The 23080-nt window shown below is 32.8% G+C and overlaps 1 pseudogene; it reads right to left on the bottom strand.

Annotated features, from left to right (window-relative positions):
* Positions 1–15163: 15163 nt before the first annotated feature.
* On the bottom strand, positions 15164–15715 carry LOC114204862 (low molecular weight phosphotyrosine protein phosphatase pseudogene; annotated as a pseudogene).
* Between the last annotated feature and the right edge of the window lie 7365 nt (positions 15716–23080).

Below are 23080 nucleotides of genomic sequence, written 5' to 3'. Positions count from 1 at the left end.
TTAAGCGACTGCCTTCGGCTCAGGTCATGATCCCGGAGTCCTGGGATCAAGTCCCACATCAGGCTCCCGGCTCAGCAGGGAGCCTGCTTCTCCCTCTGACCCTTTCCCCTCTCATGCTGTCTCTCTCTCTCTCTCTCTCTCTCTCTTAAATAAATAAATAAAATCTTTAAAAAAAATAAATAAATATTTTTTCCAGAGACTCATGCATTTTAAAAATGTATTGACAACTAAAATCTGGTATACAATCTACCTTACTCTGTATTTTCATCATGTATTGTGCAGGATTTAGTAATGAAAATAGCACATTTTACTATAATTACAGGTTTATGTGTCTTTCTTCCCCACTCACTTGCAAGATTTCTAAGGGCGGAAACATGTCTTTTTAGCTCCAGAATATAGGAGAGGTTTTGTCATAGAATTTCTTATTAACTAGCTATCTCTATGTATCTGTGTATCTATCATCTATCTATCATCTATCATCATCTATCATTAATCATCTATCTACAGAGAGAAGCATTTATTTATTAATGCTTTTGCTTCATGATTTTTTCCCATTCCCTCCACTACTCATTTACAGCAGATTATTTTCAGAGGAACTCATGTTGTTATTTTTCCTCCTCCTTAAAAAAAGTAATAAAGGTAGAACTTTCAATCTGAAGTTTTTTCAATAATTAGGGTACATTTATTATATGTAGCCCCCCTCTAATCACTTGGTTATCAACAGATTAAATTCATGTGTGCTTCCCCTTAGACTTATGTCCATTTTATTTCCCAATAAGTCAGGCTTTCAATACTGTGTTAAACAAAATGTGTACCAACCTGACATAAGACAACCTAAACATTCTGAAGTTTTTGTATTTCCTGCAATTCATTTGACAGTCAATACTTTGCATCTGATGGTGCTTGTCTGCTCATGGCCATAGCAAAAACATTTTAGACACTCAAAAGCCAATTTATTTTTGCATCTTGATTGTGATATATCAAGCCATTTTTATTTTTGTAGCATTAAAATGGAAAATTTAACAGACTGTTAATTGCATATTTCCGAGAATATTCCCAACTGGGTAAATGTTTTCCTTTTGCTTACCTAAGACCATGAAGTCCTGACTTGGGTAAACTTTCTTCGGTATAAATAAAGACCATGGAAGACAAACACTGCTTTTTGATCTTCCAGATATATGTTCTAAGAGGGCATAAATCCTTTGGAATTTAGGTTTAGAAGAGTTTTGAAAAACTGGAGGAAAAATTCAGCACATTAAAGGAGTTTTCCCTACTATTTCATGTCCTTAAAATCATATATCCCTTGTTCAGCATCACTGGCTGTAAACCTTCTCACAACAAATGAAATATCAATAAACCATAGAATGTATTCAATTGTTTAAAGACAGTATGCTCTTCCCGAGTATATCTATCTTGATTTGCTTGTAGGTAGCTTAGATTTTCATTAGAGAGACAAGTCATCATGAAATAAAATCATTTACCAATCAACTGAGTCATTATAAAATGAGTTGGTATTTATTACATTTTTCCCAGCCCACTATCTCAACTTACTGTCCTTATTTTCTAATCATCAACAGCAATGACTACAATGCAATGAAATAACACAATTCATGAAATGAAATTGTAAGATTTATAGAAGATGTAGAACGTATGAGGAATTGTAAGATTATCAAGTCTCACACCACACCATTGACATGTGAGGAGCTGGCAGCATTTGACTAGTGACTGTGAAAGAAGGAAAAACATGGAAATATATAGAATTTCATGTCTTCACTAGAGGATGAGTTAAATGCCAAGAGAGATCAATGAGACTCTGAAATAACTTTTAAGAAATGACACACTTTAAGGTTGGCACAAAACACAAAGTTGAAATAAATGTTTTTATGTGATTTTTTTAAAAAGAAAATCAATATTTGTATATAATTTCTTCAGGAAACATATGGAATGATAATATAATTTCCTTACACACAAAATGAGATAAACTGTTTTGAGGTTTATATTTCAAAATAAGGAGATATAATCTCCATAAAAATAAAAGTTTCCTCTTTTTAGTGAATTCACTTAAGATGCTATTTTCAAACTGGGTATCTGATAGGCATAGATAATAGCATCAACTTCCAAATTGATCTCCCTGCTTCTACTTTTGCCAATTTAAATTATAGTGTCTACCTTCAGCTAATAATACTTTCAAAACTGATGTAAGATTATGTGACTTTTATACACGAAGACTTCAAGGAGTTTATAATCTCACTCAAAATAAAATTTAAAGTCCCCATTATGCTCTATATGTCCCTACAGGCTATAGCTACCCTCACATATCTAACCACAGCTCTGACCTCTTCGCCTTCTACTTTCTTCTTTGTTCACACACCTCTTCCAACCCTGGTTTCGTTGGTACTTCTTGAGCCATCCAAACATACTTTAGCTCTTACTATTTCTCTTCCTGGAATGTTCTCTCTCCTGATCTATATCACTTGTTGCTTCACTTTATTTACATGTTTATTCAAATGTCTCCTGATCTAAGATGATTTTATTGATTATTTTGACTCAAATAACCCTTCCACAAATGATCTGTTCCATGATCATACTTTATTTTCTTTTTTAAAGATTTTATTTATTTTATTTTATTTTATTTTTTTAAATTTTACTATGTTATGTTAGTCACCATACAATACATCATTAGTTTTTGATGTGGTGATCCACGATCCATTGTTTTCGCATACTTTAATTTCTTTATCAGAGTTTGCATCACTGATGGGGCATATATTAATTTGCTTATTTGGTTTTTTTTTTTCTGAGCTTGGGGACTTTCTTTTGTTTACCACTATTTATTTCACACCTAGAATTTAGTAGATAATCAATAACCATTTAACTGCCAACTAGAAAACATGTTAATGGCCATAAACGAGATGGGATAGCAGGCGGCTTAAGGTTACTAGGCACCAGCAGTCAAATAATGTGTTAATTTATTGTCTTTAGCATGTCTGTCTATTGTGGGGGAATGTCTACAACCAAGAATAGACCTAAAAATCCATAAAGCTCTTTTATACATGTTTAGCCCCTGTAGGAAATATTTACTGTGGATCTTATAAAGAATATAGTATTTACACACCTCCCTTAGAACTATGACATAATCTTGATACTGGTAATGATAAAAGTAGTATTGGTAACATAGCAAACATGGATAAAATTTATTGAATATTTGTCATAAACCAAATAATGATCTGAGCACATTACATATATTATCTTGTCATACAATACCCTCTTTAAAAAGCACTCTAATTATACATTGTAAAGATGATTAAACTGATTTCAGGAAATCTAGAAGTGTGCTCAAAATTCTGTTCTATGTGACAGAAAATCCAGAAGTAAGCCCAAGTCCACTTTACTCTAAAATCTTAACAACACCATCTCCATCAGGATGTTTCCTAAATGAGTCTCCATGTGTAACAGCCTGTCATGATGATAAGTGGGGCTCCACGTCCCACCCTCACAGAGAGAAGAATAATATGACGACCAAAAAATAATAGCTAATATGTTTTAAGCACTTACTTGCCAGATCTCATTCTAGGGATTTTTTTCACTTATTAACTGTTTAACAAAAAATATGTGGTATGGAAAGATTATGCCCATTTGCACATGAGGAATACAAGACATTAAGTTATTTACACTTCTCCAAATTACAGTGCTCCGAAGTGCAAAATAATTCCCTGTACCCTCACTCCATAACTGAGTGTTTTTACTGGGACAAGCAAAAGGCTGTAACATCCTAGGAAGGTCACAGCAGGTGCCTGGCAGAGTTTCTTCATTCAGTGTTTCACAGGTGTGTGCCTTTATGGGCTGAGCCTGCTTTTAGAGAGAGTGGTCCAAGCGAAATTGTTTCTATAATTATCAAGAATCAGTCCTGCAGCGGCACTTAGAACCAATGGCGCTGGGAACCTTTTCTCAACTTTATAGGAATGTCCAGTAGGCCAAAAATGACTCACAACTCCCTCTGGATACATATGTTAAACATGATTGCCAGATATTGCCAGGTTTTTCTGATTGACATGTTGTTTGTACAGTTTTTCTTTAACTCACTCATATTTTATCAGTTCACTGTCCCACTTTCATCTATCATTGCTATAGAATCTAGCAAGCCTCAGACTATTTCCATTTGCCTCTGTGATTTTTTTACTTATGAAGGTATAGTTTTCCACTTTTTATTCAAAATACATCATGAAAACCAAAAACAAAAAACAAAGTACATCATGATAGTTTATTAAGCCAGAGATTAAATTATTAGCAAATTAAAAGTTGCTTCATTTTATAAGTCTCTATGGAGGGGGGAGTGGTCATCTGTGGTAGTAAGATATTTCATAATTCCTGCAAGTTACAAGCACATGCACACACAAACACACACACAGTGTATGCTTCTAAATGTTTACCAAGCAACTCTTCAGAAACAAAAGATGTGATTTGTAGTCTTTTCCAATTTTCATGATGTAAAAACTCCTGTGATGGCATATTCCAAGATTCTATGTTAATTTTCTAGGGTTGTCATGACAAAGTACCACAGACCAGGTAGTTTAAACAAACAACAGTTACTGGGTCACATTTCTGGAGGATAGAAGTCTAAAATCAAGGTGTCTATAGGGCTGGTTCTTTTTGAGGGCTGTGAGGGAAGTGTTTATGCCAAGCCTCTCTCCCCGGCTGGTAGATGGCTGTCTTCTCTAAGTCTCTTCACACCATCTTCCTTCTCTGTACATGCCTCTCTGTTCACATTTCTCCTTTGTGTGGACACCGATCGTATTGGATTAGGGACCACCTTAATGATCTCATTTTAACTTGATTACTTCTGTATTTATCACTAAATGCTGATCTTATCACTAAATACAGTCACAATCACATTTTGAGGTACATGGTGTTAGGAATTCAACACATGAGTTTTGGGTGGACACAATCCAACCCATAACACTACCTATGTGTTATTAACTGAACACAGATTTAGGAAGAGACTGATAGTAGTGCAACATTTTATGGTTTTTCCACCATACAGATACTGTAGACGAAAATAATTTCAAAAGAATAGGTAATAGTAAAATTTCACAAAATAATTAGAGAGCGATGGGTTGTATTTTACCTTTTAAAAATATATTTTACACATTTCTGTATTATAGTAATTCTTACCTTTACAAATGTTTTAAAATATAATAAAAGTTAGGGATAGTATCTGTATAAGGATTAATATTTTCATACATACTCACATATATGCAAATAATTTTTTAAAGTTTATAGATAATTCAAAGCCAATTTCAAGGAGTGAGGCATAGCAACATTTTAAGAATATTTAATTTAATACAAACATAAAATAATAGCTTTTCTAATGATATTTTCCTTGGAAGATCACACTTACAGATTCAACTTTTAGAGGGAAAAAAAGAGTTGTTAAATTTTCTATTTATAGGAGATTATTAGAACACAGCTAAAATCCACATATTGTTTAAATGGCCATTTGCTATATGAATTATAATTAGATTCATACTTTTATATCAGAGAGTACAATGATAATGTTGTTTCTTTAAAACTCAGTAGCACTAATATTTTGGGTGTTGATTAAAAATTAAAACTATTTTCTTATTAATTATTTTGTAGGCTACAAAGACTTCGATAAATATTCCAAATATAGATTCTATTTGTGACTTCACACAATAACAAATTTTAAAAATTGAGTGATTCAAACATTTTTTTCCATCAACATAAAATTAAGTAGACATTTTTAACTCATGAACTTACTGTTTGTGTGTTGTGAATATTAACCATTAGTTGTCCCAGATGAGGCTGGCTGTAAGGAGTCTAGCTACTGTCACCTATCAAGCAAGACCCAATCCTCCCCTTGTCCCCCACCTCACTGGACCCCTACCCCTGACCCGTCTCGTTCCCTGCCCACCAGACTCACAAGCTAGAGTGAACTGTGCATGCTCAGGCCACAAATCTCTAGCCTTCCAGGAGGTGCAAAGCCGGGGACAGCAACATGGGCTTCAGTGCAGACTCCTAGGGCCCAACCAGAAATCTGCCAAAGTCCAAATGGTCCCCCAAAGAGATCCATGTCCAAATGTGTATCTGTAATTGTTATTTTACGTGGCAAAAAAAAAAAAAGGACTTTGCAGATGTGATTAAATTAGGGATCTTGAGATGCAGAAATTATTCTGAGTTTTCCAGGTGGATCTAATTTTGGTTAAAAGCATTCCTGTAGGAGGGATACAGAGAGAGATTCTACTATAGAAGAAAGTTCTGTATTATGCTGCTGGCTTTGAAGTTGGAGGACGTGACCATGAGCCCAGAAATAAATACAAGGAATACGGCTTTAGAACCCTAGAAAGGCAAAGGAACAGATTCTCCTCTAGATCCTTTGCAAGGAATGTGGCCTTACTGACCCCTGATTTTGGACTTTGGACCTCTAGAATTTTAAATAAATGAATCCATGTATGTTTTCAGCCATCCAGTTTTTGGCAATCGGTTTCAGCAGCTATAGGAATATAATAGTGTGGTGCAGAAGCTGGAGTCATCCTCTGCTGTTTCAGTTAAATTTCATGATAAGGTTAAGGAGAGGCAGTTTGGAGTCATGGTCAGAGCTGTGTTCTCATGAGTTTGAATGAGCTGTATCTAGGCATTTTCCTTTCATGAAGGAGGATGCAGAGCCGACTCAGAGAGTAAAGATTATTGGTAGTCTTCCTATCACCATACTGCTCAGGGTCTAATGTGTTTTCTTGCCAGGTGCCAGGGTTCTTGCTCTCCAGAATTACCACAAAACTGGCAAGTCCCATTTTAGTAGCCAGATATTAGCTTTCCTCTAATCATCTTTAACTCACACCCACAAGTTTTCCTGAAAGAGTCAAATACTAGAAAGACAAAGATATTTCTTAACAAAATTCACCAAGGGGCGCCTGGGTGGCTCAGTCATTAAGCATCTGCCTTCGGCTTGGGTCATGGTCCCGGGGTCCTGGGATCAAGCCCCGCATTGGGCTCCCCGCTCCGCGGGAAGCCTGCCTCTCCCTCTCCCACTCCCCCTGCTTGTGTTCCCTCTCTCGCTGTGTCTCTCTCTCTGTCAAAAAATAAATAAAATCTTTAAAAAACAAAAACAAAACAAAACAACAAAAATTCACCAAGATCTTTTATGTACTGAAATTTGGTCCACATGGGCCATGACAGGGGAACTCAGCAACAAGCACTGAATTCAACCAAATGGTCATTATCCCTACAAACTAGAACTAGAGTATCACAAAGAAAAGCATAATTTTCTCACTGCAGTTCACTGGTTGGTACATGATGTTGATTTTTCTTTTTTGATTACTTGATTAAAATAGTGATTTTCATGTTTATTTATTATAAGACATTTAAATAGATTTAATTATTTATTTGTTTATTTCAAATGTGGGGTTTGAACTGTGTGATGTTTAACCAACTGAGCCACCCAGGTGCTCCTAAATAGACTTTGTTTTTTAAAAGAGTTTTAGGTTCACAGCAAAATTCCATATAAAGTACAGAGTGCCCATAAATGCATGCCTCCACATATCCAATCTCCTCACTCTCAACATTCCACACCAAAGTGGTACACTTGTTACAACTGGTAAAATTACACTGATACATCATTATCAACCAAGGTCCATAGTTTACATTATGGTTCACTCTCAGTGGATTGGGAAATGTATAATATCATGTACCCACTCTTATAGTATCATATAGAATAATTTCATTACACTAAAAATTTTCTGTTCTCAGCCTGTTTATCTCTCCCTTTCTTGAACTCCTGGCAACCACTCATTTTTTTTAGTGTCTCTTTGGTTTTGCCTTTTCCAAAATGTCATATAGTCAGAACCACGTAGTAGATAGCCTTTTGGCTTCTCTCGCTTAGTAATATGTTTTTCAGGTTCCCCCATATCTTTTCATGGCTTGATGACTCATTTCTTTTTAACACTGAATAATATTTCATTTTCTGAATGCACCACAGTTTGTTTATCCATTAACTTGGTAAAGGGCATTTTGGTTGCTTAGAAGTTTTGGCATTTATGAGCAAAGCTGCCATAAATATCTTGTGAAGGTTTCAGTTTGGGCATAAGTTTTCAACTCCTTTGGGTAAATATCAAGGAGCAAGATTGCTGAATCGAATGGTAAAACTATGTTTAGCTTTTTTTTTAAGATTTTATTTGTTTATGTGACAGAGATAGAGAGAGAGAGCACAAGTAGGCAGAGAGGCAGGCGGAGGGAGAGGGAGAAGCCGAATCCCTGCTGAGCAGGGAGCCCAAGGTGGGACTCGATCCCAGAACCCTGGGATCATGACCTGAGCTGAAGGCAGCCGCTTAACCAACTGAGCCACGCAGGTGCCCAACTATGTTTAGCTTTGTAAGAAATTGTCATGTTGTTTTTCAAAGTGATTGTACAATTTTGCATTCTCAAAAGAATGGGTTCAAGTTTCTACAGCTTCGTATCTTCACAGGATTTGATATTGTCAATGTTTCAGATTTCTGCTCTTCTAAATAAGGTCATAGTGGTATCACATTGTTCTTTTAATTTATAAATCCCTAATGTTGTACATGTTGAATATCTTTTCATATGACTATTTGCTGTCCATATATTTTCTGTGGTGAATTGTCTGTTCAGGTCTTTGGCCTATTTATTAATTGGGCTGTTTATTTATCTTCTTACTTTTAAGGTTTAAAAGTTCTTTGTCTATTTTGGATGTCAGTCTCTAATCAGATACATCTTTGGCAAACATTTTTTTTTCCCCAAATCGTAGCTTGTCTTTTCATTTTCCTGACAGTATATATCACAGAGCAGGGTTTTATTTTTTTTTAATTTATTTTAATGAAGTCCAGTTTATCAATTATTTCTTTCATGGATCATGCCTTTGATGTGGTATCTAAAATGTCACCAGCTATACTAAAGGTCATCTGGATATTTTTCTATGTTTTCTTCTAGCAGTTTTAAAGCTTTGCAGTTTACCTTGAAGTTTCTAATCTATCTTGAGTTAATTATTGTGAAGGATAAAAGGTCTGTGACTATACTCCCCCCTTTTTGCATATGAATGTTGTTTATCAGGCACCACTTATTGAAAAATCTACCTTCTCTTCATGATATTGGCTTTGTTCCTTTGTCAAAGATCAATTGTCTGAATATGTGGGTCTAGTCCTGGGCTCGCTATTCTGCTCCCTTGATTTTTGTGGGGGGAGTCTATTATTTCACCAATACCACACTGTATTGATTACTGCAGCTTTTCTAGTAAGTCTGGTAGTGGAATAGTGTTAGTCTGATTTTGTTATTCTCTTTCCTTATCAAGTTAGCTATTTGGGGTCTTTTGCTTCTCCATATAAATTTTAGAATCAGTTTATTGATATTCACAAAATAACTTGTTAAAACTTTAATTGAGATTTTAGTGAATCTATAGATGAAGCTGGGAAAAATTGACCTCTTGACAATATTGTCTTCTTATCTATGAATATGAAATTTATTTAGTTTTTTAAAAATTTTTATTCATTAGAGTTTTGTAGTTTTTCTCATATAGATTCTATATGTACTTTGTTAGAGTTATTTTGGGGGTTGCTAAAGGAAATAGCGTTGTGTTTTTAATTTCAAATTCTAATTTGTTGATAGATAGCATATAAACAATGACTGACTTCGTATATAAAGCCTGTAACCTACAACTCTGTTATGATTGCTTATTAGTTCCAGGAGGGTTTTTGTTCATTTGTTTTTGTCTGTCATTGTATTTAATATTTTCTACATAGATGTTTTCTAGTTCTCCTTCTTCATTTCCAATCTCCATGTCTCTATATATGTATATTTATATATTTATATATATATATATTATAGACCTGAATGCCTTGGCTATATATATATATATATATATAATTTATTTATTTATATTATTATTATTTATTTATATTTATTTATATTTATTTATATTTATATATAATATATATTATTTATATATATATTTATTTATATATTTATATATATTTATATTATTTATATATTATATATATATTTTATTTATTTATTTATTTTTACAAACCTGAATGCCTTGGCTAGAACCTTCAGTACAATGTCAAATACTAGTGGAGAAAGCAGGTATATTTGTCTTGATCCTGATCTTGGGAGGAAAGCATATAGTCTTAACATCATAATATATGATGTTACTTGTGGATTTTTTAGATGTCCTTTATCAGGTTGAGGAAATTCTCTTCTATAATTCATTTTCTGTTTGTTGTTACTTGAAATGGTGTTGGAATTTGTCAAATGCTCTTTCTGCATTTACTGAGATGATTGAATAGTTTCTGCTTTTTATCCTATTGATATTATTATGTTAATTGATTATATAATTTTTTCTTTATTTGAAACTGAATACAGTCTTTTAAAATAATGCTTGATTTTGTTATTATGCACAGTTAATTGAAATCTTTTTTTAAGATTTTTTTTAAATTTAAAAAAAAAATTTTTTAATCTTTTTTTTAAAGATTTTATTTATTTATGAGAGACAGAGGGAGAGAGAGATAGAGAAGCAGAGGGAGAAGCAGGCTCCCGCTGAGTAGGGAGCCCAATGCGGGACTCAATCCCATCATGACCTGAGCTGAAGGCGGACGCTTACCCATCTGAGCCACCCAGGAGCCCTCAGTTGAATATTTTCAAGGTTGGCTTTTACGATTTATCTGGTTAGATTCAGAGCATTCTTTATTCAAGGTTTAATTTAGCCTTACTATTGTGGCAATATGCCTCTGAAAATTCTGCTGCTATACCATATATTTTTTTCTGTTATGCAACAATCTATTCCCAGTTCTGTGTGATATACAGAGATTATCCTTTCTATTCATTTATGATGATTTTTGCGCCAGTCTCAAGTAGTTTTTTTTCACACATGTAAAGATCAGAAATCAGAGGAAAAAAATCAGGAGCTCCTCTGCCAAACCTCAAAGAACTTTTTTGTGTAGTTTCCTCTATCCAGTACTCTGTCTAGCAGACTTTATCTGCCTTTGCTTCTCTAGATTCCAACAATGTCTGCCACTCAGGGAGACTGTCACACTCTCTGGTCAGAGTGAGACACAGCCTCCCTGTGCTACATAAGCCTTCAAATCAAATTGCATGACAATGTGAGAATTTGCTTCAAAACAAATAGGCACTATTCTCCTGTGATCTTAGATGTTTGACACTGGCTGTATTTGGATGGTGCAAATAGCGAAGTCATCTCCTGTTTCTAGGACTATTTTTGGTTCTCTTTCTTGTAGAAAAAGAAAGGAAAAATAACTTCTCTCACTAAATATCACATTTTCTACCTAACCACATAGGGCATTCAGTCCTGTTGCCATGGGAACATCTGGCATCTGCTCTGCTTGGATGATCCTGGGAATTGAAACTTTCAGCAGCCAAATGAGTTCCCAAGAACTTCTAGGGCCTTGGTGGATAAGATTCTAATGAAGATCAGTTTACATTTTTTACACGAGTGTCATTAAAAAAAAAACCTGAAGGTCTTTAAAGCAGTGATATCTTAGATTTTGTGGCAATAGTTGCATGATGCCAAGTCAGTCATTTAAAAATGATAAAGATTATTTTCAGCATTGGTTTTCATTTTTATTGTAGCCAGTTAGACTAGTTCAAAGCACTTCATTATTTAGATATATTCTGAGTGATTCATTTTAAGTAAATGTTAACTGCTCAACTTTTACTTTCGCTCTCTCTTTTCTGCCTCACATTATAATGTATCAACAGTAAGGAAATTCATTTGAAATGGATTTTCCTTAGTAATAATTTTGAGGTTGTTTTGTTCCTTTCTTTGCATTTTTCCCAAAATACTAATGTTTAGAAGATCCTGAAAAATCTATTTTTTATTTTTTTAAAAATTATTTATTTATGTATTTGAGAGAGAGAGAGAAAGAGAGAGAGGGCAAGAGAGAGCATGAGCTGGGGGAGGGGTAGAGGGAGAAGCAGATTCCCAGCTGAGCAGGGAGCTCAAAGCAAGGGCTCCCTCCCGGAACCCTGGGATCATGACCTGAGCTGAAGACAGATTCTTAACCAACTGAGCTACCCGGCGCCCCCTGAAAAATCTTTTAGTAGCTCATGAAAATTTTTTGGAAAAATGAATAGCATTTATTGATCTACACAGTGTTATCTCTTAGATAATTAAATTTACATATTCTGTGGGTAGGGATTGAGAAATTATAAGTAATTTATATTTATAATCATACTTTGGTTGCCATTCTTGCTTCTTAATTTTATATTTCTGATTTTGGTGAGCTTATAGACAGCAAGTTACACCTCTATTTTTTTTCACTTAATAATGTATTCCTTGAAATCATTTTATTATATGATTACATAAAGGAACATTTTATGCTATTTTTCTCTCCTCTTGAACAATTTATTTAAAAATACAGAATACTGAATAGCTGCTATCATGTTCATTTATTTGTTCATTGCCTTTGGGTCAGCAGGTTATCAAAATTTACTTAAATTATAATTTCTAGATTTATTAAATATTTGCCTATTTTACCCTAAACTAAACTAAACTAAATTGTTTTTAAACTAATTTACATGAGCTTGGAAAACAAAGCACTTTTAAAATAGCTTCTTATAAACTAGATTTAGGTTTTAAATCAATTTAAATTTTAAGTTAGATTAGATTTCAACTGGTAAAATAGTTTTTTTTTTTTTTACTATCCCCAACTTAAGTTCTGAATCAAATTCAATTTGAGTAGGCTACTTTGTTTCATTCTCCTCCACTCACTGCCTCTTTTTATGTTGGTCAATAACTAAAAAATATAAAAGCTAGAAGAGATATTGAAAAATTATACAATGGAAAGCCATAATAACACATGCTACCAATTGAAGGCTTAATAATTCTATAAACTCATAAATGTTTATATTTATATATATACACACATATTATTACATATAGGTAATGCATATATATTTTATATATAACATATATTATATATAATACAATTTCTACTCTAACTCAGACAAGTATTAATCACCCTAGGTGTTATGCAGTATAATGGATAGTTATCGTTTTACTTCTTTAATACCATAATCAGGTTGCTGGACTTATGATCTCATATTTATCTCTTTTTTTTCCCTTCTTGACACAAAGCCAGTATGTAAATAGAAATTATACAGAAATTCATAATCAATGAGAAAAACAAGGAGAAAGAAGGCAGTTAAAACTGCAAAAGCCCATTTGGTCCATGTGTTTATCACATACCTGTACACATTGTAGAACCAATTGTTTAGGGACATTCTGGCCAAAATCTCAGCTTTTTATGTATTTATTTTATGATTATTATTAATATGTCTAGCACAAAGTATACATACATATATAGTATATAAGTATATATAATATATATAACATGTAGATAATATATATAAATTTTACTATTATATATATAAAGTACATACCTACTTTTGTATATACATATTGTTGAATAAGTATTATATATTTTGTACACATATATTTTTGTACATATATGTAAAAATATATATAATACATATATAACTTTATTAGTATACAGAAATATTAAGCCTTCAATTGGCAGGGTGTTATTATGGCTTTACACTGTATAATTTTTCAATAGTTCTTCTAGCTTTTTTTTTTTTTTCTTTGAAGCCCAGTGCAGGGCTTGAACTCACAACCCTGATATCAAGACCTGAGCTGAGATCAAGAGTCTGATGCTCAACCAACTGAGCCTTCTAGCTTTTGTATTTTTTAGTTATTGACCAAGATAAAAATAGGCAGTGGGAGGAGGAGAATGGGACAGTAGCCTACTCAATTTGAGTTTGATTCAGAACTTAAGCTGGGGAGAGTTTAAAAAGTAAAATTTAATATTTTACCAGTTGAAATCTAAACCTAACTTAAGATTTAAATCTAGATTTAAAACCTAAATCAAGTTTATAAGAAGCTATTTTAAAAGTGCTTTTGTTTTTAGGGGCACCTGGGTGGCTCAGTTGGTTTTGGATTCAGCTCAGGACATGCATGAGCTCAGAGTCATGAGATCAAGCCCCATGTGGGGCTCTGCTCTCTCTCCCTGCCCCTGCTCGTTCTTGCTCGTGCGCTCTCTCTCTCTAAAAAAGAAAAAAAAAGTGCTCTTGTTTTTCAAGCACATGTCCTTTCTGTACTCCTCATTCCTTGGACTTGCTTAGCCATGGCTTAAAGAATAGAAACCTCAGAAACCAACATATAGCCTCTGATTGCTTATATTTTCAAATGATTTCCCTACTTTTTAATTTTAGGGAGATGTCAATAGTTTATGATTTCCTATAAGTTATATTTTTATTTGTTTTTATTTTTGTTTGTTCTCTTGTTTAGACACCATGCTATTTGCACATGTGTCATCTCAGTTCTGAGAGCTCCATATTTACCAAGTTTCCTCTCCGTTCCATCTTGCCATTTCTTTCTGCAGCCTTTTTATTGCTTCCATTTAAATTTTGTACCATCTTTCGACAACTAACCCAAATTTATTATTTCCATTTTCTTCTCAGCATTTTATTTTCGTTTTCCCATCTTTTACTCTTTTATAGTTGGATTTGTAAAGTTTTTATTATAGATGGTTTCATACATTTCTTCCATACTCTACAGTAGTTATTCTCAAAAGTAAGATTTTTTTTTTTCTGATTTAATTCTTTGGTTTGATTGACTTTTTCTCACCACTCTAGTTAGAGAGGTCAATGTGTGCAAAATATGCGACTACACACAAAGATACAGACTCTTCCTTGGTTTCTCTTACTCTGTGCTTATTTTCTGTTAGGATCATTTTCTTATATTTTAAGTTGGAGTACTTACTAATACTCATTGCTAACTTCTAGGCGGTGGTTTAGTTTATTTATGAACTGTGATGAGATGGCATTTCTGTCATAGGTCTCTGTAGACCTTTACACACATATGTATCTCTTTTGAGTGAATAAATAAATAATGAATCATCACTCCTTTTGCATTAAGGTAACTTCAGACTAGGTATCATAATTAGCAAGAGGAATTTCAGACCTCATTTTCCCTCTCTGCTGAGATTATAAGAATAGTGTACAAACTACCCAGCTACATTCAGCTACCCTGCTTGCAGTCTTACTGCCTAGTTGCCTCAGTATATATTTGTTCCTGGATAACTTGAAGCAGTCAGAAGTTTATTCTTTTTTTTTTTTTTTGGTCTGGATGAAACATTTTTATTTATTTGTCTGTCAGATACAATAACTAATTTCCATCTACAATTATTTAAGGTAAGAAACCGAGGGTCAACTGAAGAAACAGTTGCCGCCTCACAGCAGAGCCTGTGGGGCCCAGCCGGGGGCTGTGGGGAGAACGGGCGTGGCATTAGCGGGCCTTGTCCAGGAAGGCTCTGCAGCACCTCACACACTGCTGGCAGACAGTCTCAAAGTCGGACTCATTCCCATAACAGGGGTCTTCAATAATGAGTTGATTTTGTGGATCATAGCTGCCAAGTAGTTCAATTTTAGCTTTGCAGTTTTTAATTTGATTACTTTTTCTATTCAAGTCTCTCAGATTGCTTTCATCCATACACAGTATATAATCAAATGTGGCAAAGTCTTCCTTGGTAACATGATCTGAAAGCTTTTGATCAGTTACAAGTTTTCTGAAAACTGCTTCTGCAATGGGTGACCGACAGATGTTACCCAGACACACGAAGAGCACAGACTTCGGCACCTGCTCAGCCATCTTCCCGCGCGCACACCTAGGCGCCCACTGAAGTAGTTTATTCTTTATCGGTGATTATGAGTGGCTACCTTACTTCTCAATAGCACTGATCTCAAGGTTCTCCCTACTGCTTACTTCAAAGTATATGTATAGTATATACTTAGTTCAAAGTATATATGATACCTAACGTGTAAATATATAAGCTTTACTAGGATATATGCTAGTAAATATACAGTATGTATATAAACATACAGAATGTATCGTATTAAACTTTCATATATACATTGCTATGTGTATATATATATATATAATGTATTTCATATATTTACCAGTTCTTCACTTTTATAATGTTTAAAAAAAGGTAAATGAAGCAACTTCATAGATTGCTATGTAAAACCATGCTTTAGATTCTTTTCTTTCTTTCTTTTCTTTTTCTCTGAGGGTCATTTTTATTAAAAGATAAGTGCCATTCTTGTTTTGTTCATTTGGTATCACAACGTGGTTTCATCTTTATTCTAAATTCATTGGAAAACATTGTCTGGGCTTCAGCAACATTTCAGAAGCTGCTTAAACCAGCAAATACACCCTCAAACTTTCAATTGAAAAAGCACAGTAATATTGGACAAGAAAAAAAATCTGTTTCTTTAATTCTTCAAAATGTCTTTCTTTTAAGAAGTTATTCAAGATGAATTTCTACTCTTTCATCTGATATGCTAATCTGAGTGTTCATTACAGAATATTGTTTATGTACTTTGAAAACTACTTGGGAAGCATTACATGACAGCTGTCTTCTTAATACTCTCACAGAAATTAGTTCTTCTATTTTGGGAAACTATCCCAGTGATTCCAATACAGTTCCATAAATAAATATGTAAATCTATTTCAGAATTATCCACAGACTGCATATTATAGATGTCTGTGACTCAAAGTACTTGCTTACTAAAATATATACCTATACACAATGATAATATGTAAATGGATTTAACTTGATATAATTAAAGCAATTAAAACTAATGATGCAATAAAAATAAAAGACAGGTAGCTAGACATACATGCAAAACTTATTCACAGTAATAACCATTCTGCAATTAAATTTTCCTCAATAAAGTTAACACTTTCCATTAAAGAACTCCATGTAATTCACTAATTTAAATATTTATGTTACAAAATAAACATCTGCTTGTAATAAAGTTCATTTTAACACTAGTCGACTGAGAAAATTCATTCCTGAAATGAATGAAATCAAAATAGGGACAAATATTAAGAATGCCAAAGTTACCATTTTGAATAATGGTTGAGAAAGTTATTATGTATGAAAAGTCAGTTGTGTAAAATAAAGTATTACAATAAAGGCATAAATGTTCTGTTGTCATAATTTTAAAATTAAGTGATACAATATAACTTGTAAAACACTATTTAAATTAATTAATTGCCAATTCCTATTTAGGCAGAAAAGGAACTATTTCCAAATCACTGCTTTTATGGTTTTCCATTGCAATTGATCAGTATACATGGAGCTAACACTTTGTAGACTACATTTGTATATATTGATAAATTCATATATTGTTGGGAAATTATTATATCTGGTTATACCTACATATAAATTGCAGTGAATCTTTTGTCTTTTGCTTAAACGTACTTCTTTTTGAAATCTAATATTTTGCAAAATTTTGAAAATAATTTAATAATCAACGCTTTGATATTACTTTAATGTTATGTTTTATGTTTTTGCTGTGATTTGGATATTTAGTTTCTCATAGCAAAAATAATGTTTAAATGAGATTTTTCAAAACTTCATGGTGCAGTCCACTTTTTATTTTATTTTGTTCTATATAGTTTAGTAACATGAATGTTTTAAAACTACATTTTGTATATTTAAGTATGGTTAAGGCATAATAATTATTAAAATATTAATACAAATGGTGAGTCCTTTAAAGAAACGCATAATGGTATTATCAGTTACGTTCAGTAAACAAAATTAATAAATTAAAAGTGTGCCTATTAGATGGAAAGTATGATTTATAATTGTATGCAATTGTCACTTATGATAGCTAAATTCGGTTGCACTCATTACCTTCAATTTCAATTATAAGTTTGTAGAACTGTTTTAGAAGTACAAGTGATATAATAGAACAGGTGTTTATGAAACATTGCTTTGACTTTCAGATAAAAAGGCATGCAGATTTTTAGTTGCATGTTAGAAAACAACTTTCCTATATCAATATTGGAAAGAAACAGTCCCAAATTATTGATATGCAAGGTATTAAACCATTCAGAAATGTGAGAGAGCATTTTGATGTAATGTAGAGTAAATTGTAGTGTCCAATAAATCTTTGCAAATCCAATTATTTCATTGGTTTTTATAACCATTAAAGAACAAATAGACATTTTTGTATTCAAAAATGCTCATGTAAAAATAACTATATAGTAATATAATTGATTTTTTATATAATAATGTTAATTATAAGTTAAGTAAAACAGTATGGACACTTCCACAATAATTGGCCAATATAATTAGAAAAAAAAGAGAACTTTTTATGAACACGTTGGATTATTATCCACACAGTTTATCTTAAAAAATATATCTTTTTCCAAAGGAAGATGAAATACTTCACATAAAATATTTTCTGATGTGTTCCTGATGAATGTTTTAATTAGTATGCATGATATATTTTTCAGTTTCTCAAAGTTTATATTCTGAGGAAAGATAAAATAGATAATAAAATTATTACATACATACATTTTGGTGCCCTCTTCATTGCCTGAGCTTTCTGATATTATCATAACTTTCTTTAAGGTGTTCAAATTTTTGTCAGATACCAGTGTAAATATTATTTATTATTTTAGAACTTTTCCTCATAAAAATGTACTCTCTCTCTCTATATATATAAAAGGAAAACAAAATTACAGAGGTATGAATAAAATACTAGTAGTAGTATCCCTACAAAATAAGCACTGTCAATTTTCTTCTGTGTTTCCTTTTATGTTTTATTTTCTCTGAGCTTATTCCATTCATTTATATGAAAAAGGGGATCTTAGTATGACTTGCTCCCTCAAAAAAAATGGGGAGTATTTTCCATGATCATAAATATTTTAATATTAATCTCTTAAAGATTTTATTAAGTGCCAACCTGTTATTTCAGGATCTATTTAGTTTCTTTATTTCAAGATTTCTTTATATCCATAGACAATTTGATGCAAAATATTTTAGTAAGAGTAAAACATTTTTTGAGTCTTTCAAACTATCCCATTATTATTTTAAATGATTTATTTATTTATTTATTTATTTATTTATGAGAGAGAGAGCATGCACATGTGCATGAGGGGGGAGGGGCAGAGGAAGAGGGAGAGAATTTCAAGCAGATTCCCTGCTGAGTGTGGATCCTGACCCAAGGTTTGATCATATGACCCCGAGATCATGACTCAAGCCGAAATTGAGTCAGATGCTCAATCAACTGAGCTACCCAAGTGCCTCTACCTAGTTATTTTTATATAATATCTTGTATGGTTTTATACACATTTTTTTATATTTGTTATATAGAAAAGGTATAAAATATGTAACATTTATTATAAATTCTGATTGACTCCATTATTTTTTTCAGGGGTGGGAACTGTATTACACCTCATTGTAGAAATGTGGAATGATACCTTAATGTAGAAAGAAAAAGAAAAAAGGAAATCTTGGGGTGCCTGGGTCGCTCAGTCGTTAGGCGTCTGCCTTCAGCTCAGGTCATGATCCCAGGGTCCTGGGATCAAGTCCCGCATCAGGCTCCCTGCTGGGCAGGAAGTCTTCTTTTCAATCTCCCACTCCCCCTGCTTGTGTTCCCTCTCTCGTTGTATGTCTCTGTCAAATAAATAAATAAAATCTTTTTTAAAAAAGGAACTCTCTTAATATCTACTATAAAGATATAATTAATTCAATGCTTTCCTTTGATCAGGTGGGGCTTTTCCAGAAGCTATTAAGATATCATTGATATGTCATCTTGCATTTGCTATTTCAAGAGCAAACTCATATTAAATGTATAATGAAATTGTAATCTCTTTTATCTTAGGCCCATACAAATTTTAGGGAAACTGCTTAGATATTGCAACATTTTCTAAGTTTGATACGCTTTAGAATTTTGAATGGAACCTAGATGATTTCTTATTAAGTCTCAAGTTCCAGATAAGTTACATAAGGTACTTTTGGTAATTGAATTGTAATAAGAATCTGATTTATTCACAGGAAAATGATATGAATTCTTTGGGGACAAAATGGTAAAATGGTTTTTATTTGCATTCATTCTGAACTAGGTGACTTTTTCCTTCTCTCACTGCAAATGTAACTATAGAAAGCATTTAAAGCATTTTCATCTGCCAAACATAATCTATATGTACCAAATTATCAATTGTAATGTGCATATAAATCACCCAGGGATCTTATTCAAATGAAGACTTTATAGGTCTAGGGTAGGGTCTGAGATTTCGGATTTCTAACAAGCTCCCAGGTCAAATGTTGATGTTGCCTGAAAGACTTTAATTATCAATATACCCAGGAAATATTTCTTCAATGGCCAGTCCTGATAAGCTTACATCTTTCATAATAGATGTGTCTGTAGCCATTCTGTTTATGTCCTTAAGGAAAATTTGAAAATATAATCCAAAGTCAATTTAAGTATTTGCTTCTATAAATATTGTCATTTTGCTCTCTGTAGATAGTATGGCATCTTCCAGTTGGCTTCCACCCATTTCAACAGGTTGACAAATGCTGTCTCCACTACAGAGTCTGCTATTTCTTTCACTCTTCTGCCAGGTCTGTCAGCTAAACGCAAAATAAAAATTGAGGGGAAGAAGCCTTTAGAATTTGAATTTCAGTGTTCCTACTTTTCACTTTCATGTTGTAGATTTGTGAGTTACAAAACTACTTTTTCTGCTACAGTAGTTGTGTATCCTTTCTAGTTTGCTGTAATTAACATTTTCAGTTTTCTGTAAGTGTATGTCTTCAACTCATACATTTTAGATTTCTTCACTGAAGAGTTTAGCAACATAATATTGACCACAAATAACTATCACTTCAGAAACACTATTTAATTTGAGGATGTTTTACAGGATTTGTTACCTGAGAGAGTTGCTTATCTGTTTCCTTTTTCACGATTTGCTTACTTGTTCATCTCTCTCATGGAATATGTTAACGTAGTGCCTTTACTGGTCTGTCTGCCTCAAATCTCTACCATTTCCTATCCTCTTAAAAAGTGTCAATTGATTTAACTTTTTAAAATGAATTAGTAATAACACATGCTACCAAAAATTTTGCCTTTTTTTCAGTCAGAGCGACATATATTTGAGGTCAAAGTATATGACAGTACAAATAATGTAATATTTTTCTAGGTAAGTGTCATTTTTTGGCATACATATATTTCACATCTACCTACAATAAACAATATTGTATAACTGCTTACTCTTTAAAATGAAACATGAGGTTGCCATTTCTTTATATTAGCTTTCCCTTACCCTTACCTTAGAACAGGTTTAATAAAAAAAAAATACTTGAAAGAACATTATTTCGTGGTAATATGAGACATGTTATGGAGGAAAAAACTTATTATCTGAGAAGTGCATGAACAGTCCCCTAAGTTAAAATGATAAAGAAAATTTATTCCCAGGGTGATCACATTTTCTCCATCTGCTCCATTATGTTGTAAACCTGCTTAATTTGGTTTTCAAATGTTAGCTAACAGCTTGTCTAAAGGTTTTCATATTTTCTTTTCATGATTCAAAATTTGTATGTTGCCTTTTAAAACACATTCTCTGTTTAAAATAATAAAAATGAAGCCATTCAATGCTCATCTATATTATAGATTATGTACATTATTTTGCAAATAGGTGTTGAATTTTATGGTTTTCTTAGATTAATATTATAAAAAGTAAGCATATTGCTGTATTTTCCTTCAGGCTCTAAATAAAACCAGACCACAAAAACATCCAAAATTACCATATCTTGCATGATATATTTTAAAAAAGATTGTCACCTAGTATTAATGATATTTCAAACTTCATAAAGATTTGAAAAAGGTCTTACTTTGTAAATTTGAGAACTGTTTTTATGATTTTTTCTTTAACAATAAAACATAAAAGAAAATAATTGTTATTTTTTATTTTAATTTTAATTTAATTTAATTTATTTATTTTATTCATTTATTTGACAGAGACAGACACAATGAAAGAGGGAACACAAGCAGGAAGAGTGGGAGAGGGAGAAGCAGGCTTCCCGCCGAGCAGGGAGCCCGATGCGGGTCTTGATCCCAGGAGCTGGGATCATGACCTGAGCTGAAGGTAGACGCTTAATGACTGAGCCCCCCAGGTGCCCCAATAATTGTGTTTTTTAAATACATTTTTACTTTTTTTTAAATTTCGGATTTTAGACAAAATGATTAAAAGTGCTTTTAAGAAAAAATTTCCATATTTACTATATATTATAGACATTTGTTAGACATTTATTTTCTAGATTTTATGACATACATAAAATATAATTAAAAAAATGTGATAGTGATTTTCAAGCTGAACAGATGTTATGTTCTGGGACCTTTCAAGATTACATCAGTAAAACACACAACCGTTAAATGTTCCAAATATTAATAACTGATATAAAGAAGTTTGTATTATATATTAATAATGTTTGTAACACTTATCACTTTTCCTTGTAAATATCATGTTTGAATAAGCATTAATAAATACAAGAATGGACAACGTAAATTTAACTTCCTGAAGTTCTAAAAGTGTCTCTGATGTTGGAACCCAAATTCACAGGAGAATCGAGTTTTGAACACCTCACCATTAGAATCACTAGCCCAGAAAATGGGCCTTGAGTCCTTACCATGTGAAGTCATAGGCTATTGCTGTAGCCCTGGGAGTTTTATTTATCTGGATTTGAGAGGATCTGCCTCAAAGAGACAACACAGATTAAACCAACATATAGATTAATGTGGGTACAGAAACTTTTGCTTGTTAGGACGTGCTTGGATAAGTTTAAGCCTAATTTCTCTTTTTGGCTTTCATTCAATGTAGATGTCTTTCCTGCATCCTACAGTTTACACTGCCCTACATGATTCTTGTCACACAAGCTGAGCAGGGGTGGTCCCTCTTCTTTAGCATGCCATTATTACTAACTGAAAAATTTTCTGTTTTTCAAAGCTATTACTTTGCACAGAGAGTCCACAATTTAAATAAAATTGTTTTTCTCTGATGCTTTCTGTTTAATGACTTCTAGCAGTTACTTATCAATTCTGGAATAGATTTTCTCCATTTCCCTGGGCTATAATTTTAACCTGTATGGTTGGGTATTTTAATCAAATGTTTCTCCGTGCTTTATATTTGCATTTCCCAGTTCTGGCATTTCAGAGAGGAGATTTAGCCTCAGTCAATATGCTTTAA

This window comes from Eumetopias jubatus, unplaced genomic scaffold, assembly GCF_037043125.1.
Source record: "Eumetopias jubatus isolate StellerSeaLion01/CBP00866 unplaced genomic scaffold, mEumJub1_p1.0 scaffold_5, whole genome shotgun sequence".
NCBI classification, from domain to species: Eukaryota; Metazoa; Chordata; class Mammalia; order Carnivora; family Otariidae; genus Eumetopias; species Eumetopias jubatus.
Note: the sequence above shows the minus strand (reverse complement) of the source record. Positions and strands in the feature narration are given on the sequence as shown.